The sequence below is a fragment of the Neodiprion virginianus genome, chromosome 3, assembly GCF_021901495.1.
Source record: "Neodiprion virginianus isolate iyNeoVirg1 chromosome 3, iyNeoVirg1.1, whole genome shotgun sequence".
Classification (NCBI taxonomy): Eukaryota; Metazoa; Arthropoda; class Insecta; order Hymenoptera; family Diprionidae; genus Neodiprion; species Neodiprion virginianus.
The window spans coordinates 12,610,849-12,631,296 of NC_060879.1; the positions used below are offsets into that span (position 1 = coordinate 12,610,849).

The 20,448-nt window shown below is 38.7% G+C and overlaps 1 protein-coding gene and 1 long non-coding RNA gene across 2 annotated transcripts in view; both read right to left on the reverse strand.

Annotated features, from left to right (window-relative positions):
• Positions 1-20,448, reverse strand: part of LOC124301145 (sodium-dependent dopamine transporter) — a 571,198-nt gene that overhangs the window by 524,878 nt on the left and 25,872 nt on the right. The window lies entirely within an intron of this gene.
• Positions 3,508-20,265, reverse strand: LOC124301152 (uncharacterized). Its single transcript, XR_006907414.1, has 3 exons — positions 20,097-20,265; positions 6,440-6,449; positions 3,508-3,520 (listed from the first exon to the last, which is right to left on the reverse strand). It is a non-coding gene; the product is annotated as an uncharacterized LOC124301152 (long non-coding RNA).

The window sequence follows — 20,448 nt, forward strand, 5'->3', positions numbered from 1 at the left end:
ATGTCAAAGGCTTTGACTAACAAGGAAAGTATCCCAGCCTGAACTCTCCGATTTGATTTCTTTTGTAATATGTTATAGTAGACTAAAAACTAAGCGACACATTTTTTTTTTATCGGCCATGAAACATTTTAAGGGAGTGAAACCACCCTTCAAAGTGAGGCATGTCAAGGGGCGATTTGATAGTTTCACCCACAAGAAGATAATATTTGTCAACCAATCCACCTGGAAAAGTTTTCTCATGAAGAGAAATGGAAAAGGTATTTTTCTCAAAAAAAAAAAAAAAAAAAAAATAAAGAGAGTGAGCCAGCCCTAAATATAATCACATTTATGCAAAAAATGGTCAAATTCAAGTCTAAAAATCTGACAAAATATACAATGCATATGAACACGATGGAAATACCACATATATTCGGATTTTCTTGAAAATAAATATTGAATGGAACTACCATTAAAATGCTTTGAATTATTGAGGTTTTTTTTATTTTCTCACTTCATCATCAAAGGCTCAAAAATAAATCATCTGGAACAAAGACAATGTAATGTTTAAAATGAATTTTAATAAGTTTTATTAGTATAACTTGTCATTACGAAAATTATAAACAAAACGTTATTAATTTTCCAATCTTGAACAATAATGATAGTCGTTGAAAAAGTATTTGAAGCACAAGGGTTTTTTACACCATGAACATTTAACAACAGCAACGCTTGTGCAGCCTTCGATTTCGCAATGGGTCTTACGAGAATCCCCGAAACTGAAATCAACTGGATTTTCGAATTTTTCTGGTTTTTCATCAATCTATCCAGATATATACCAAGAGTATTTGAAAAGATTAATGTATCGTAGAGAGGACAATTTATTGATTGTGAACCAAAGATTGCAATTTCACAATGTTATTTCTTAAATATAGACTGATTTCATGATTCGTCAGAATGGCGCTATCTGAAAAGTGTCGCACGAAATTTTTCCAAATTCTAAAACCGTGTACATCTAAAGGTTAAATTTTTCCTGTCGGCCCTGTTAGTATTAATTTTAGAATAATATTTTTATTCCAGGGTGTAATTTCTGCTACTACTGCAAGACAATGACCACTCCATGAATCAATTAGTATTACGCTGCTTTGTCCTACATTTTGAAAATATATTTCCGTCAACGAAGTTTTAAAGTGATCTGTAATAAATAAAAAGAAGTGAATGCGGCTTAAGGTATATTTTTATGAATAAGAGTGTTAAATAAAAATTATGTTATTTTTATGTCTGAAGTAAGTTTTTCAGATTTTCATGCCGCTGTATAAATAATAATGGGTCTGAATAAATTCGCTTCTACAACCGGCCCGAACTTGCCACTTTGCTCTTTTATCACCAAAAAGAGAGGTGATAAAACTTTTCCTTCAGCTGATATCAGCGGCTGTATTGTGTAACTATGGGTGTATATGTAACTGATTGGACAAGGCACTGTACTTGCTTTTCTCCTTCGACAGCCAAAGGTCTTCCTGAATCCATCTCCAGCTAGAATCCGCTTTAATCGGAATTGTACACATCTTGAATTCCAAACTTTGCTATATCGTGTTTAACGTGAGCCACAAATTCATCTGCCGTCACTTTTAACCGTTCAGCATCTTCTGAAGTTTTTCTAGTGATAAATTCATTGATTTTCCTAGATACTATTCTGTGTGCGTGTTTAAATCGATTCAACCATTTTTTTGAAGCTATAAATCGGAAATCTTAATGACCAATTTCTTTCTGAGCTTGTTAGGCCCATTTGTGTAAATCATTATAATGAACGATGAAACCGGCTTCGACAGCTCCTTTAGAATTATTCAACGTAATGTCGCAAATTCTAGCGATTTTTTCTCTGTAAGTGCCACCTTTATTTAAGAAATAAGTCCATCGTCGCAGTTGATTTATATATTTTACTTTTTTAAAATTTGTTCTTACAGTGTCAATGAGTAAATTTCTTTTTTGTCCGCTTGTCTGGAAATCTACGGCTCTTGATTAATAATCATACGATACATCTTCGTCTTTCGTACACTCATTTGTAGGTGGCACAGGCTGGATAGGTAAAGTATGCATAATGTCATCTTCTATTGTTTGGGCATTAGTATCTTTGTATGGATCTTGAAAATCTAGGGATTCTTTAATCGTCATTTCCACGCCATTAGATTCGTTCATTGCGGCCAATAAAATATCTTCGATGTTCTCTTTCAATTCAATAAATGCAAGATAAACAGCGGTCACGGGTTGTTACCTCCCTCCCCAATATTTATTTTGTAAAAAATCCGAATATATGTTGTATTTCCATCGTGTTCATTCGCATTGTATATTTTTTCAGATTTTTATACTTGAATTTGACCATTTTCTCGCGTAAACGCAAGACAAACAGCGTTCAAGGGTATTTACCCCTCCAATATTTTTTTTCGAGAAAATGCAATTATATGTCATATTATGTCATATTTCCTTCGTGTTCGTACGCATTGAATATTTTTTTTCAGATTTTTACACTTTAATTTGACGATTTTGTGCATACGAGCCAGATAAACAGCGTTCGGGGGTCTTTACACCGGCCAATATTTTTTTTTCGGGAAAATCCAAAAACACGTGAATTTTCTTTTGTATTCATATGCAACATATATTTTTTCAAAGTTTTAGACTTGAATTTGACAAGTGTTTGCATAAATGTGATTATGTTTAGGGCTAGCTCACCCCCTTATTTTTTTTTTTTTTTTTTTGAAAAAAATACATTTTCCATTCTCTTCGTTAGAAAACTTTTCCAGTTGGATTTGTTAATAAATATTATGTTCTTGTGGGTGCAACTGTCAAATCGCCCTTTGACATGCCTCAATTTGAAGGGTGGTTTCACCCCCTTAAAGTGTTTCATGGCCGATAAAAAAAAATATGTATCGCTTAGTTTTTAGTCTACTATAACATATTACAAAAGAAATCAAATCGGAGAGTTCGGGCTGGGATACCTTCCTGGTAAGTCTATAAAAACTGTTAGGCACGGTTAATATGGTCCAGAGCGGTATACACATCCTTCACAAGTGTGGCGATGGCAGATTCTGTCGATCTACCTTCCAAAAACCAAGTTGCCTCTCGCTAATTAGCCCTATTATGATCAGAAAAGATTTTATTCTGTTACCAGACATTTCTAGAAGAATTTTGATATTACCAGCAGTAAGGAAATTGGTCGGTAGTTTGAAATTATCTCCCTACTTCCTGCTTTGAATATTGGTATCGCAGTAGCTCTTTTAAAGTAGCTGAGACATTCACGTATTTTAAAAGCTTAGTTTATGATGTGAGCCAAGGATATAATAATATGGTTGTAGAATTGACTCCGACCTTCAACATTTCGCCGTAATACCATTAAACGCGGTAGCTTTTTCTGTCTTTGAGCCCATGATATACTTATATACTTCTCTAGGCTCTACGTCATATAACATGATCAAGTTTTCAATTGTGTCTGGAGCATTCCACGCCAAATCGACCACTTTTGAACCCGACCTATTTCGATTTGGCTAAAAATCTGTTATCCTTTTCTACCCTATGAAAAACTTTTCTCAGAATATTTTCAAATGTTTTTACCAAACCAAAAAAAAGTTACGATGTTTTGAGAAAAATGACTTTTTTTTGAAATAACTGTTACGTCCTTCGTATCGCCACATGTCTCCGTTATCTCGTCACTCTCTCACGATCCTTACAGTAACCTTATCATCTCATTCCTGTCCTCCTATTTCCATTCTGGCTCACGCCACTCGCTTTTTGCCGACTTTGCCAATTCTATTCCCCACCATTTTGCGCACCTTACATCTACTCCTCCTTACATCATACCCATTCCTATTCCAACGTTTGACACGATCAATTCTATTTCAACACTCAACAACCTCACGTATAACTTTTCTTACCGATATTGTGAACTACACACTTCGTTTAAACTTGTCCACCAATTGTTCAAACAAATATATAATTTATACCTCAAAAATCCAAACGGTTATTAAACCCTTATTGCAACTTCTGGTTGTCCCCGGGCGTAAAAGCGAAGTAGAACCAGGTTATTCCTTCCCGCTCGGGAATAAACGACGTCCACCGACGTAACATTGGTGGCAGCGGTGGTCTTCTTTTCCGGAACCTATGTAACCGTAATCAAATCGTACGGGACATATTACCAAATATACTTCAAGTGGCAGATAATAGGCCAACAAGCACTCAAGATATTCGAAAACGACATCAAAACGAACGACATCAGCAACAGCAACAGCACGAAATCTCCCAGAGTAACTACGTGAACAACAAACTAGTACGCAAGAAGCAAAAAACCTCATCACGTCATCATCGCAGCTTGATGTATACGAATATGAATACGAATCAATCGAGCAGCAAGTACGAGACCCATTCAAGCACCTATCTTCCACGAACTCGCTCACGATGTCCACCTCTGCTTCACTGACGATTCAACGCAGGATACCTGAGACATCACTACGCACTAACCCCAAAACAGCTACACCAGTAATCTACATGAGTTACAACCAGTCGACTATGCATTTTCTCGTGATCTCGTTTTGCATCTACCTGTAAAATTGTTATAAACTATCTTGCTAACTTGACCTACACCTCTCATTACCTCAAAAGCTCGAACACTAAAGTACAATGCCTGACACAAAAATGATAACATGTCATACGTATTAGCCAAAGACACTATGCAATTGGTTCAGCCCTTCAACGGGCATAACATCCCTGTAGACGACTTCGTCTTCACAATACAACACGCGAACTCACCCGTAGGACCGAACGAAAAACCAATATTCGCGAAAATGATTATATTCAGGATGACTGGAGATGCATAAACAGTATTACATGGCGAAGAGTTCACCACGGTACATGATATTATTAAAATTCTCAAACGAGCTTTCCAGACTCCTAACGATATAAGCGATATGTATATTATACTTACGGGAGTCAGCATGAAGCAAGGTTTATACGAGAGTGTTCTAGTTTTTGGCGGGAGAGTAGATCGATTAACAATGAACTTATTAACCACGATTGTAGCCAAATATCCCCGCCACACAGTCAATGGTTGGTTGGATCACATTAACCAACAAAGCCTACTGACCTTCATCAGAGGTCTTCGCAATGAGCTAGAATTAAGAATAGTCAATCATATACCAACTACACTCAGAGGCGCGATATAGATTGCTTTCGGTGAAGAGTGTGAATTGATGAGGCGATGACTACGAAGAGCTAGTCAGCCCTGTTCAGTCAATCTTCTTCCTCTATGGCCGTGATCGGCCCGTTCTCCTCCATCTGCATCTCCACCTCCAACACCATTTCTACCCTCAGGATTACCACCACCCACCCCCTCCCTGCCATATCCGTTTCTGCCATCCACTGCAATCCAATTACCTCACTCACTCCCGTCCCCCGCGCCGACTACATACGCACAAGCGACTTTGAAAAACCGAACCAGTGACCGGCCCGACATAATCTGCCAATTTTGTAGCCGTTCAAGTCACTCGGCCGCGGAATGCCGCTACATTCCCAAAGAATTCTGCACAAAATGTGAACGAACCGGTCATTCACACAGAGATTACCAATTTACCGATACTCATAGACAAGACCGGAGTCAAGAACATTATTGTAATTACTGCAGACGGTTCGGACACGTAATTGACTAATGTAGAACTCGCGCCTATAACAATGCCAACCGTAATTCAAATCGTGATAATGATCAAAGAATGACCGAACAGTCCTTAAACTCGAACGACGCCAGTGCGTTCTCCGGGCAGCACCAACAACCGCCGTTCAGTGCACCAAATCATGTCCTTATCACAAGATCAATAGACGGTAAGCCACCAGTGATTCAAATTAATGCCCCTAAACTGCACGAGAATTCGTCATTCATAGTTGCGACAGGTGCCGACGTTAATCTAGAAAAAAATAACGTCGCTAGACCAAAAATACCACGTAAAACAAAAGAACGACTGTCCCATACCGGTATTATCAACCAGACAATCGACACAATTTCTAAGACCCAAACTGACACCAATGAAAACAGCCGCACGTTTCATATGATCCCAGATAACTTCCCTATTCAATAAGACGGACCCCTCAAGGAGGTCATACCTGTAAACGCCTGTCGCGAAACAAAACCCCTCACGTTCGAACATTTCCTTCACGACTCTACCTCTGACGCTACCAGATTAGCTGACATACTACACGTACATGACTACGATCTTGCCGACTCTGACGTAGTTGCACACCTTACATCAAGTAACTTTAAATCCTTTCACAACACACGTCAGCAAATTTTTTAAGTACCAACGCTTGACCACACCAATCTCTCGCAATTACACACGAAACCAGACCAAGTCCAAGTCCTGCCAGTAAAAGCAAACCGCCCAACGTCAGACAATCCAACCAACAAGACTTTCAAAAGACAGAAAGACACATACCAATACCTTCGCCGAATTTGATCAAATACCGACGAATCAGGCAATCCGACTTCTCGTAAGAAACGGAGCAACCCACAACCTATAGTTATTGCAAAATCTTCCGATTCTTCAGGCAGCAAATCTGCTAACGACGATGCACTCATGATGTCACTCCTCAACCGTCAACACAGCTCCCGTGATCCCGCAGTTAAACGTAGTCGAGAGTTCTGTACCTTCAGTAACTCGGAACCGCATAAAAGACCGAACTCAACACACCAGGCTGACATATCTGACAATTGCGAGACTAGGCTGCGGACTGGAAAAATTAGATTGGAGATCCGTAAGCTGCATGATCCACTATATGTTCAGAGACTCTGACATTAACATTACGATCTGCAAAAACAACAGTTCATCCGACACCACTCGAAATCAAGTCAATCTAACAGCTGTGTAGGTCAGTGTTTCAGCCATTCCTTCGCCCGTTGAACCGCAGCCATTTCAGCCTTCACCTCGATTCTCCTCCTCACCTGTTCGCGACACATTAAACCCCCCAGATCCTCCCCCGCGCCATAAGCGCACCTCACACGCTTCCAGCTTCCCTCCGCCACCCCCTCACCCTGCCCAGAGACGTTCTTACAATTCGTCCTTGTCACCTTCCAATCACTCCTTCTGTCCCCCTCCGTCACCGCCGCCAGCTGTTTCCTATCACAGCTCCGCAGATAAGCTACAGCAAACCCTGCAGCAGCAAAACACAAATCTTACACGTACTGTGACAGAAATTCCCACCCTCGCGCCTTCATTCCCGGTCAACAAGTTTACCTACTCAATGAGACCAAAACGAAACTCGGAGACAACTACAAAGGGCTGTACTAGATAGAACGTATCATAAACAACATCAATGGCGAAATATATCTTTCGAATAAGAAGACAAAATCTCCCCCCGCGCCACGCACATCTTACTCCCAAAATATTATGTCTTGACACCACTAGATCATGAACAACCAAACGTCGATAATTAAGTAGTTGATAGCTCCACAATTGATTGGATGACCGGATCCTAATCAGACCTTATTTTCATAACGTATTATTACAGGTACTTCATAACTTTTAGTGGCACTAATAACGCGGTACGATACTCCATGAAGCGAATCGAGCCAAATCCGGGTATCTATTTCGAACAACGATGAAACCTTCAGACCTTTAACAAGGAATGGAGAATTATCAATTTTATCGACCTCGGTAACATGTTCCAGAAACTCGATCGCATCTCCGAATAATTAGACATAATTCGTAATAAATGGACCGCAATACAGAATCATTGTAACACAAGTGACCACATACGCATGTTTACCCAGAGATTAAATTCGTCCAGAAAATACTAGACTCAAATAAGAGAATTGATAGGTCACCGCTTCAACAGCAAATCCCATGCGGAATTGGCTAAACTCGTAACACATCGCAACAAACGAGGTGCCGTAAATTTCATAGGCGCGATCGCAAAATCACTTTTCCCGACGCTAGACACAGAAAACGGACAATACCTAAACGATCAAATTGACACCTTGTATAATGACATAAAACATTTAACGAAACTATTTAACAAACAAACACACATTGTACAGTCAACTCTCGGAGTCTATAAAAATAAACTCGACAACATTATACAACATAATCGTGACCAAGACGATGTACTCATGATACTTACGAACCAGGGAATTACTTCTAAAGCTCAAATATCAAGTAACAAATTCGCAATAACTCTCATTAACCGTCTAGTCAAGCTAGACGTATACATGAACGAGTTCGAAATTGATCTAAATAACCTGGTTGTCGCCATCTTGTTCGCACAAAATGATATCGTTGACCCGAAGGTCCTGTCCCCAGCACATATCATACCCAGTTTCCAACACATTCAAAATTTGAAATCTCAACTCGAATTTCCAATACCTATGGACGCCACCTACGCTGAGGAAATGATTAGAATATCGAGCTTGGACATTGCTTACATCGAACCACTATTAATCTACGTCATAACTATCCCGTTATTAAATAATTACGCTTTTAACATTTATCGCCTACTTCCAATACCTGAAAAACAAAAATACGACTCGACAGATAACAAATTCGCGTTCATACAGCCCGCAAGCGACTACGTAGCGATAGCCCTCAACCACACATCGTACTTCTAATGATCGGAACTCAATTTTTCAAAGTGCATCCTAATTCAACATATCCACATATCTAGATTAAACCAGCCTCTGTTCCATACCGGAAACCATAAACTTTGCAAAGTAGACCTATTCTTGAATCCTTCGCAATTAGCAACCACAAACTGTAACGTGCGACTGACATCCTTCACTGGCATCTACTGGACTGCATTGACTAACTCGAATTCATGGATCTATTCTGCTTCCAAAACAGAAACGCTATCTATCTTATGTCCCAACGACTTCACATACCGTGTCCCAGGCGTCGGCACTACACATCTTAATAACACGTACACTGGACATACTGGAGATACGACTCTAACTACTAGCAAACGTTTCCAATCAATCGAATCCGACTCATATATTCCTGACTTCCATCTCGATCTGCAAGCAATCTACAAAAATCTCAATTCAAACTCTTCGACCAATCCATCGGTGGTATCTATTCCACCATTAAGGAAGCCCTCGTTTGTTAATATCCATGACTTAGCCACGACTGATATAACTTTACGCGAGATAGAGAGACAAGCCGCTGAAATCAGTACTCGCCATCGCGCGCATCAAGGTATATACCTTTTAGATTGAGTCTTCCGCAACCCGTGTGTCCTTGTCGTGTTATAAAAAGGTAAGATACGACGCAATACGAATGTATGGGCACATACATACACACACGTGCGTGCGCGCGCGTGGGATGCGGAAGGCTCAATTTCCTCGTGTATTGCAGAATTTGATTTTTTGTTCTATCTCACGAACTATTCATATTATGAAAAAAAATTTCTGAGAAAGATGTACATTTTCGAGTAAGGAATATTTGAATTGAAACAAAAATGTATGATTCCATTTTAAAAAACTGTTCCATGCTCTACAGCATCAGCCGTTATGATGCTGGACCGCAGAAGAAAATTCTTCATGTGTCCCCCTCTGAACCATACAACTCTTGTAGGACACATTTTCCAATTGAACCATTAGGTCGGCTGGAAACGTAATGCGTCTTTTCAATTGGGACACCCTGGATATGCTACAGCTGGACAAGCCGCGTTCAGAACCCCTAACAAGTGTGCGAAATTTCTAATCATGCATTCTATTCTTACCAAAATTTGTCCAACAGTTTTTTTTATTTGGTCCCTTTTTTACCTGTCAGTTCTATTCTATAGTCAGTTGAGTTAATTATGGATACTAGAAATTTGCATTTCTGTGATAGGGTTGTCGATCTTTTCTTATAATTTATTATAAACCTAAATTTTTTTAGTAGATCCATTGATCCAAGTATGTTTTCATTACATATGTAAAGGATATCCAGATACATCGGGAATAAAAAACCTTTGTTTCTCAGTACATTCACTACCGCTTTCATAATTCTGGTAAACACGTACGGGCATGTAGATAAGCCAAATGGTACATATCTAAATTGAAAGATTGTATCTTTAAAAATAAATCGCTAATATTTTCTGTCTTCCTCGTGTATAGGCACTAAAAAATATATGTCTTTGAGGTCGAGTGAGGCTATGAACGCCTTGGGAGTAATTAAATTTTTACTGACCTAATGTCGTCCATTTTAAAATGCAGGGTTTTGATAAACGTGTTTAATTTTTTCAAATTTAATATAAGGTGCTTCGAGCCATCAGGTTTTGGTTCTTGAAAAATTCGCGACACAAACTGTCGAACAAATTTTGCGCATTTTTCTATCGCGCCTTTTTCTAATAAATGTATAATTTCTTTCTCCAGTGACTCGAGTTCTCCATTTTTCCATTTTTGCTGTTCAAGGGGTCCGTATTAGCGTGGAGTTTCTTCGAATGGAATTTTATATGCATTCACACAACTCAAAATAAAATGACATGTCGAGATCTTTGTCCACTCCTCACTGAAAGAACTCAATCTACCTGCTATATTCCTTACCTTCGCTATTTCTTCGATGACTTTCGTCGATGAACTCTTGTCTCAATTCGCATGAGTTGACCGGTACCGTGTTCTCTGTTTGAAGCGTATGAATTGTTTCCTCTGGTATCCGCCTGTCTGTCTGTATTAGGTACACGGGCCCTTCCGGTTTCCTTGCGTCTGACGTGAAGGAAATTTTTTATCATGTGTCTTGAGGTTCTGACATGCTGTTCCAATAGCCTTAGCCTCCTTGATTTGGTCGGTTAGTTTATTTCGTGAGGCCACTCGTCTGAGTGAGTTGCCTCTGCTACTGGTTTTACACTTGTTTTCATCATTGGTGTAATGAACGATTTTTTTCCTACCGACTGCTGATGAAACACATCAGCAATTTCCCCGTGTCGCACATCAGTTTTATTTAATCCATGCCACCGTCAGAGTCGTTGAGTAAAAGAGACACAGCTGCCCCGAGCGATGTGATAGCTGTACTTACGCATTCTTGCATTTGGGCAAAATGTTCGTTTCTCTTTTTTGCGATATCTGTCATGGCCGCAATGATTTCTAAGTTGACCTTAAAAGGTTCCGTATATAACTCTCCTTTGCAAGGCTATTTTTTCGTAAAACACTTGCGGTTTTCCTCGGATAAACTTCCATTCATCCACATTTGTCAGCGCCTTTTTATCTCTAGGCGCAGATTAAGTGTCTCACCTTAAGCTGCATTCGGATATTCTCCCACAAGATGAAGAGTTCCTTCGTCCATGATGTTCTCTTTCGCAAGCACCATATCTATCTCTGTATCCATGGCGGGTTATGCTACTGCACTTCGATTTTTCTGAGATATATTTTTACCTCGTGTTGTGAGGACAGACATATCATCCTCTGTATTAAATATACGACTGACTGACTGATTTACGTTTTCCTCATTAGATTCTATGTCTGAAATAATACATTGTCTTTCTTGTTACGAGGTGAGGTTATGTCTTTGAAAGGTTGTCCCATGCGCTCGTGTGGAGCTTGTTGAACGTATTGTTCTATTTCCCTTACTGGGTGGTGAAGCTTGTGTGGAACTTGCCTTCTGCTTTTCGTGTGAAAAAAGAGAATAATAACTTTTTACTTGCCTGAATATTCATTCGGTTGATTTTCCGTATTCTTCTGAGAAATGCTGTCACAAATTAGCGTGGTAAGATTATACAGTTACGTTTGCATTTTTTGCAGTTCCGTTTTGTCTCTGGTAAACGCCTTTTTCCTCTCTCTTGAAGGGGACCAAAATCGCTTCTTCTTTTTGTACTTTGACATTGTTTTTCGGTATTTTGATGACTTACGGGACAAATTATTGCACGACGTTGCCCTTTCGTGTGTGAATCGTTAAGCACAACGAAACAATATGAAGTTAGGCGACTGCGGCAGCGTCGCAGCTGCCATGCCGAAGGCAAGAGAATTCGAAACTCTAAACGTTGTGGTTCTGACCACAGCTGACGCTACTACAAGTAATCATTGAGAACGAGACGTCGCAGTATAATTGAAAATAATCCCTTGAATGGTGGGGTAAAAAAATTGGTATAAAAACCTTGAAGGTTGTGACATTCGATTAAGTACCTTTCACAATGGAGTTCGTAGTTGACGTGCAAGGATTCAAGAGATATACATCTTTCGAAAAGCTTGATTTTGTCATCAGATACCTGTCACTGCGTGATCCTTCAACAGTGTACGCAAAAGGCTTGGAGAAGAAAATGTGGTTTCAGAGAATTTTGCACGATTAATAATTAACATGATTATAATTAAAGCATGATTAGGATACCGTTAAGAAACATGTAATCACTCTTATATCAGTATTATAAATCTTATGTGAAACTGTAATCTTAAGTTTTCATTAATATCAAGCATCAATTTTGAACCTTTTCCCTGCTAGTTGAGATTTTTTTTTTCTCATCAATCGTTGCAGTAAGAAATTTTTTTTTTGGTTTCAATTTACATGATTCACATCATTTTTTTGAAGGTAAATTATTACAATTGATTCTGATATTAGCATCGTTGAATTCGATTTGGTTGTATTAACTACCCAGATACTTCGTAGCCAATAGATCTTCCTGCGTAGCCATCATGTTTTGGAATAGAACGTCGTCCTCGCATAATACTTTTGCCGTCCGCGACGCGCGACGGTAGGAACTCACTGAACGCCTCATCAACATCTACATATGATCACTAGGGTGGTCCTTATTCAGGGTGTCGAAGTATTTTTGCCAGACCATCCCTCAAATCAACTTCAAATAATTCGAAAACAATCGCCTAATTTTTTCAGATTTTTACATCGAATCTAAGATATTCCGCATTGTGATCGAGGTTTCTTATGGAAATTAACATGGGTAAAACTTTTTTTCTCAGCATTGAAACGTTTCGAGCTTTTCTCGAGCGCTGAATATCGTGATTTGTATGCACGTGATGTGAAATAATTCAGTGATTGTGAATAAACTCGATTATTTAGTTGTGAATTTCTTTTCTCCTGAGGAGAAAAGCAGGATTCGGTCTCTGGACTCGGAAGGAAGGTGGAAAATTTATTTATTAATTATTTGATGAGTTCCTGGAAGAGGTGACTATGGTTTGACCCTTAATGGTTTATTCTGAGATAGCCTCAGAAGGTGTTTCATCACTCTCATGAGTCATAGCTCGAGTGGAATAAACCCATCATCACAGGCCGTACGAACGGTTGAGGGTCAAACTTGTTTTGTGCTTGTGAAACAAGACACAGAGTAATCGTAATAATCGACGGACTCGTGAGGCGAGAAATTTATTTTCAGAAGGGAAATATTTAATTGATAATAATTAAATGTTTGGTCCCCAAGAAGTGGGATGTACGTTAGAAAGAATGTTTGTGAATTTACCTTTTTCTTAGCCCGATACAAAGGCTTCGTAATGTTAAGAAATCTTATTTAATTCGTGTGATCGCTACACACATGCAAATATTTCATGAAGCTTTGACGATGGAAGATCGTCGTTGACGACTTGACTTATTATTTGATGTGGATAATGTTTTGTTTTGCAAACGGCAAAACGAGATATTATTTACGTGATATCGTGGTTGTCGGAAGCACGGAAATTCTACGCAATTATACCGTCGCCTGTATCAAGACGGCCTGACGCAATGCAGGAGGTTCTTCACAGGTTCAGGGGTCCTGCCTATGGGTCAAAGGAATCTGAGACGAACACCGTGTCTGAAGTTTAACGTCAGACGCAATGCTGAGCTTTACCCAGACACGGCTCCCTAATACCTGAGGAGTTTTATTAAGAAAAAGACGAATTCTTCATCTACGTTGAATACCCTCCTTCGATAGAGAGTGGTGGTCGAGGGTCCTTGGAGTGACCAATCCTTGCCTCGTAATTGAAGGCTTGTATCGACTGCAAGTTGCTGTTGGTATATGATGATCCGGCAAGCGGATGTTCTGATGTGTCCGTACTTGGACCTAATAATTGATCTACTGCTGGTGAGACGATAGACGATAGATATCGAGACACCTTTGTGCTCGACTTTTATACCCGTTGTGGCGTATGGTTTTGCAAATTCGGGGAAGTGTGATTGGCCGTGTCCCTTGAGGAGGGAGCATGGTAAATCGCGTGATTTGGTTGGTTCGTCGGTACGTGGTGGGGTCACCGAGTGTGTAGTAAAATTTGTGCTTGTCGCCGACAAGCATAATATTTGGGGGCTTGGGTTGACTGTCAGGTGCCGGTGCGCCGGCGAGGCGTCCCGTCACAGTATATATTTTATTGCAAGAGTAATAATGTTCCAAATAATCTGTAACCGCGAGGTTTTGGTGAGAATTAGTGCTATTATCTGGGAAAAAATACACATCATCGTACCAGGCAATCTAGACGAATTGCACAACCTCGAAACCTGACTTTTTTTTTTATTTAGAGGAAGTGCAATTCGTCTAGATTGCCTCGTACGATGATGTGTATTTTTTTTTATATAGTATCACTAATACCGACTAAAACCTCGCAATTACAGATTTTTTGGAACATCATTACTTTCACGATAAAATATATAGTGCGAAAAATAGTTTTTCTCATGTCACTTCCATAAGAAACTTCGATCACAATGCGGGCTATCTCAGACTTGCTGTAAGAATCTGAAAAAATTTGGCGACTCTTTCTAAATGATTTGAAATTGATTTCAGTGATGGGGCGGTAATAATTCGTCAACACCCTACACAAGGACCACCCTAATGATCACCCTTTGACCAAATTGTGTCTGCACTCTCCAGATACTCGTTACTTGATAATTTTTGAAGATCCCCATGTCTGACAGCTACCTCGTGGGTAAAAATTCCTCCAGTTTACTAATTTTGTTCAGTTGAGTGAAATCCATTTTTTTTTTCACAATTTTTTAACCTATTGGCTTTATTGTTTATTGAAATTCAAATGCTCCAACTTTTTTCTTACTTCTTTGAACGACGACTTTTGACGAATAATTTTCTTCAATTCTTGGATATTTTTCAAGAATATGTTAATTCGCTTTCTTAGTATTATTTGTTTCGAGGTTCTCTTCATGAACGGAGGGTCGATGTAAGACTAGAGAACATATTTCGACCAAACTTGATTGACCCAATATCAAATGAAAAGGAACGGTAAATGAATTTTTGTTTTAGTTTTTATGTATTACATTTACACTGGAGGTCACTCAAATTAATGTTCTAGTATTAATGGTTCGTGGTAGATTGGAAATAAATAGTCCTATACGTATTTACAAAATTTATTCATTTATAAAACGCGTACCAAACAGTTTCAATCTTCGTCAATGTCGTCATTAATTACCGGATTCGCATGTATATCTTAAAATTCTCTTACAGCCAATACCATTTGATTAATAATGGATAAAGCGCTTGTGAACTATTCTACTGATGTGGTGTGATTGAACCTGAACTTTTTTTATGTTATTCTATGCATTAACATACTGTAGTTTAATGTTGCCGTCCTTATCCATCATTTCGGCCAAATATGACACTGCTTATCTCAATTGGTAAGACCCTGTATAAAGTATCTTCAACTCTTTTTCGGTGATTTCCGGAAAGTCTAGCAAAGCTACTGGGAGAGTTGCTGAAACGGTTGTTTTCTTTGAGCCCATCTATCGGTATTAACTTCTACAGCCAATAAATTTTCCGTATGTTTTGGAAATAGCATTCCATGAACGATTTCGTCGTGCATACCTGCATTGAGAATCAAGCGTTTTGCGAAAGTGTTATTTGAAAAACGAGCTATCCGGCAATACAAGCCAACCCTAGAAAGTAATTTATTGTCTCACTAGTGATACAGAAGCTTAAACTTCTAGCCAATGATACCGTGAACTGCCTCAACTACCCATCGCAGCTTTGTTATGTGTGAATATGAGAAGTACGGAGAGAAACAAAGAAAGGAAAGAGAGAAAGAGAGGAAAGAAAGACAACAGGGTCCACGCGTTAAGCAGGCAGCGAGGGTTTAGCCAGTCGGCCTAGATCCTCTGGCCAAGGAGGACTGTGGAAAAGTCACCAAATCTGATAGTCAATATAAAGGAATAGACTGTCTCGTCTAGTATCCATAATAGCCGAGCGAAATATCTACGAAGGCTGCAAATTAGAAGAAAGTTCACGGAACCTGGTGGGACTGGATGCACCACTTATCGTTAACTACGGCTGCCTGAACGTACTGACGAAAGCGACAGAATTTGGACTATATCTCTCTCTCCAAGCATCGGGCACGACATCCCGGCTATCAGTAGGCCGAAGGTTAATTTTTAATTATAGTTCTAAGGTAATATGCATTGTCCTAATAATAGAAAATAAAATAAAAATTTTACAGTTACCATACGCGATGCATTTGATTCTTCAGTTGTTAATTGTGAGTGTTTGCCTTTGGGAGCCGGCATGAGAAGCTTATATCCGTTTTTTCTAAATACTATTTCACATCACGAAAACCTCTTTCAATAATGCAGATATCACCTTTTCTCATTAGCCTTGGCAAACCGTTTGGATCTGACATTACAATTTTCATGATTTCGGCATCATTTTGAGTTGCTTAGAAAGGCCCTCAAACTTCGATAATATAACCGTCTGTGGTACAAATCGTGAAGAGTTGGCAACTTCTTCTGTCCAGAGTATGATTTTCGTTGATACTCATCATTTGAACTTTTCCCATGGCGAATATATGTGCCATCAAAAATTAACGCCAATTGGTTTTCTACGTGTATGTTACAAAGCTTCTTAGCAGTAACGGACGTATGCTCAAAAATAAAATCATCCCTGCGCAGACTTCTGAATTTGAAATGAGAAGTTGAAATATCTTTTTCAAAAGATTTCATTACTGATGCACAAAAATCAAAAACTTGTTGTTCTCGCTCAAATTCAAGTATGAAAGCAATCATGTTATTCGAATTACCGCTGCGTAATTTAAACAAAAATACAACTACAGCTTACGTGATATTCCGGGATTTCAATTTCCGCATCGAAGTTATTTCAGTTAGATGACTAATATTGTTCCATGACAAGCCTGTGAAGATTTTGAAACGGTCTTCGGAGAACATCAAATCCCCTATTTTGTCGAAAATTGAAGAATCACTCGTAACTGCCATTTTTTCCAGATACTTTGATAATGCGTTGATTTCAATTGTGCTTGTATTTGAAAATACACGTGAATTATGAAGCTCTTCTTCAAAAAAACGCTTTTTAAAGAAATGATTCTGGCAGCATAGATTACCATTGGGAATAAATATTATTGTCTTTATAAAAGATTGTAATCGAGTTTCAAATGGGACGAGAGCGATATTTTTCGTATATCTGCACACGCAGCAAAATCTATGAGTCGAAATTGTTCTACGAAAAAGCGTGAAAGTGAACTGCTTGTTCATTCCTACTACAGAGTGAATTGTAAACATCGGATACTCTATTGATAACTGGGAAGTAAGAGCAAAACTTGAAGATTGTGAGAAATTCAGCGATAGATTAGACACTTATGCGACGCACATTTCGGTTCCTTAATATTCAGATTCCTTAACAGTGAAATTAACATTCTATCGACATCCAATACACAGTACATCATCAATTGTTACATCTGTTCCCGTAAGGTTTTTTACAATTTGCGCTTCTATTTCTGTCCGAATAATTTCTCTAGGTTTACTTGTTTTATAAATGAATATACCGCATTTAATATAATTGCTTCTATGAGTTTTCACTCCACAAGTGGACATCATTTTGGCATATACGTGGAAAATAAAAAATCAAACATTCAGAACCTACATATTAGCAGTATTGATACAAGTAATATCAAAATATAGATCATGCATCGATTTGTATTTATGTTTGAAGAGATTCTTTGAAACCTAACCTCAAAAAACTCCACGGAAAAATCGACGGGAGCACTGCAATGGCTAGATTACGACGAAGATACGAGGATCACGGGGGAAAATATATTCGCGCACTTAGATCTTTCACCAGTAAAACACAGAGTGCACTACTCGGGGAGTACCAAAATTCAAATGGCGAAGAAGTAAAGGGTTGCAACAAATGATGACAGTATTGAGATTCTAAAATTACATTGGGAATTTCTATGAGTAGTATTGGACAATCGATATATTTTTAGAGAAATTTTTTCGGTCTGTTTGTGGATTTGCAGGAGCGTTTCTGGAAGTGCAATAAATCGACCATAGAATACCCAAATATTGAACAACCCCGGAAAACTAATGAAAAAACCGGGTTTAATTTTTTTTTACAGTTGCGCACCGATGAAAAAAATCTGAAAGAATTAGATCTTATGGACTTTAAGCACACACCTTTTTTTTAAATACTGGTAGATGCTAGTCTATTCTACCATAATGAAAACAGGAAACGAAACCTTCTTCATTTTTTTGTATAGTTAAGGTTTGTATTGAGGCCGGTTTGTCCAATATAAATTTGATTGCAGTCATTGCAAGGTATTTTATAAACAACATTGGATCGTTTGCCCATAGGAATCCCATCTTTTCCCTGATCAAAGACCATTTGTAAATCTTTTGAGTTTTTTCCAGCAAACATGACATTGTGTTTAGTAAATAACCTATTCAGTGACTCAAAGAGACCTGATACATATGGGATGGGGATAAATGTAGTGGCTGGTCTGTTGTTATCGTCTGCGGAAGCAGTGTCAATATTGTTGTTATTGATATGGATGCGTCTCTTACCTATATTTTTGTGCAAAAGGCCGTGTGGATAATCATTCCATCTTAAAATATCGTATATAAGTGACAGATTTTTTTCGTGGAATTCGGTACTTGATAGTTTAATGGCTCGGTCAATAAGATTAAAGATGGTACCTATCTTGTTGGACATCGGGTGGTGGGTATTAAAATTCAAGTATCTTTGAGTTCAAGTTTTTTTGTGGAACCAATCTGTTTGGATATTGGAGTTGTGTATCAGCAATAAATCCAAGAAATTGATAGTATTATTAACTTCTATTTCAATAGTGAATTGTAATCGGGGATGATATTGGTTGAATATGTTCACTATGTAGTCTATTTTTTCTTTAGGGACAGCAGTTGAAATATCGTCAACATATGTAACATAGAAGGGTATATCAAAATCAAGTTTGCTGATGCATGACAACTCAAGGTTCTTCATTACAAGGTCTGACAAGATTGGAGAGAGTGGGGATCCCATGGGCAACCCAAACTGTTGTGCGTATGTGTCCTTGTTGAAGATTGCCGAATCAAAACAGATGTTTCAGGCTTTAACAAGTTAGTTGTAATCGTTCGTAATATCGTTATTCACCAATGTACCTATAGACCTCGCTATGCTCGCTGTAAAGAATCGTTGGGCCTTTCTGGATAAAAAGATTCCAATCCCAATTAATGAACTCTCTCGGAGGGATAGAAGAATCTTCCCGAAGCTGACTCACGATGAAGAAACCTTGCTGATGCGGAGGAACCTTCTGGAAACTGAACTTAACACGTGCGAGGGTTCGAGGTTGGACGGTTGAGGGTTCGCGGTTGCGTTCGGTAATACAGTTTCTCGATCTTACTCGATGAGCATGGTAACGTAGAGCGCAATTTGTTCGATGAGGGTCAAAACTATGGCAACGCTGAGTTTAATTTGGAGGATTTTTTTTCGATGGGCGATAATGTCGGCCAGAGTGAGGATAACCTTGTCGCTCTCAAACGTTCTAGAAAAAGCCTTGTCTCTGGGTCAAGTACATGTGCGCATTCTACCTGCGCGGATTTCAAATTTCCCGCTGTTGCGCATGCACAGTTGGTCAATTTTAGGACAGTTTTTGTTGGGCCTGAACCTGCCTAACCTATTTACTAAAATGAAAACGATTCAGCGATTCAATGGGGAAAACTATCAGCTATGGAAGTTTCACGTTGAAGCTGTATTGCGGAGTCTTGACCTTCTAAACATAGTCAATAGAATCAAAGCAAGACCAGTACAATACACAAACAACTGGGTTAAACGAGATAGAAATACGATGGCAATCTTGGTCTCTACACTAGAGCCAGAACAAGCACAGGTGGTAATAGCGAGAAAAACTGCTGAAGATATTTGGGATGCTTTAATATCTATGGGACATTCTCGTACAAACCGAATACCTTTTTGACCGACACATTTTTGATTTAGCTGAATTATTTTACGGATTCTATATCGAAAAAAAGAGATACACATTCGAAGATTTTTTTGCCACATATTTTGGAAAACAGAGGGGATCGAAAATTCGAGAATCTGGTGATTTTCGGTATGGAGGATCATTTTCAAAAATTCATAACTCCGGTTCTGTTTGAGCTAGAAAGTTCTTTTTTGTTCGTTTTAAAGCTAAAACAATGAATAATTGCCCCCACCTCGTAGCGAGTTCTGAGTATAACCATCGTATTCTACGTTAAATTTTCTATCAAAAACCCTTTTTTAATTGATAGAGACATTATTATTACTATTCGGAAAAAAATTAATTTATCTAGCGCG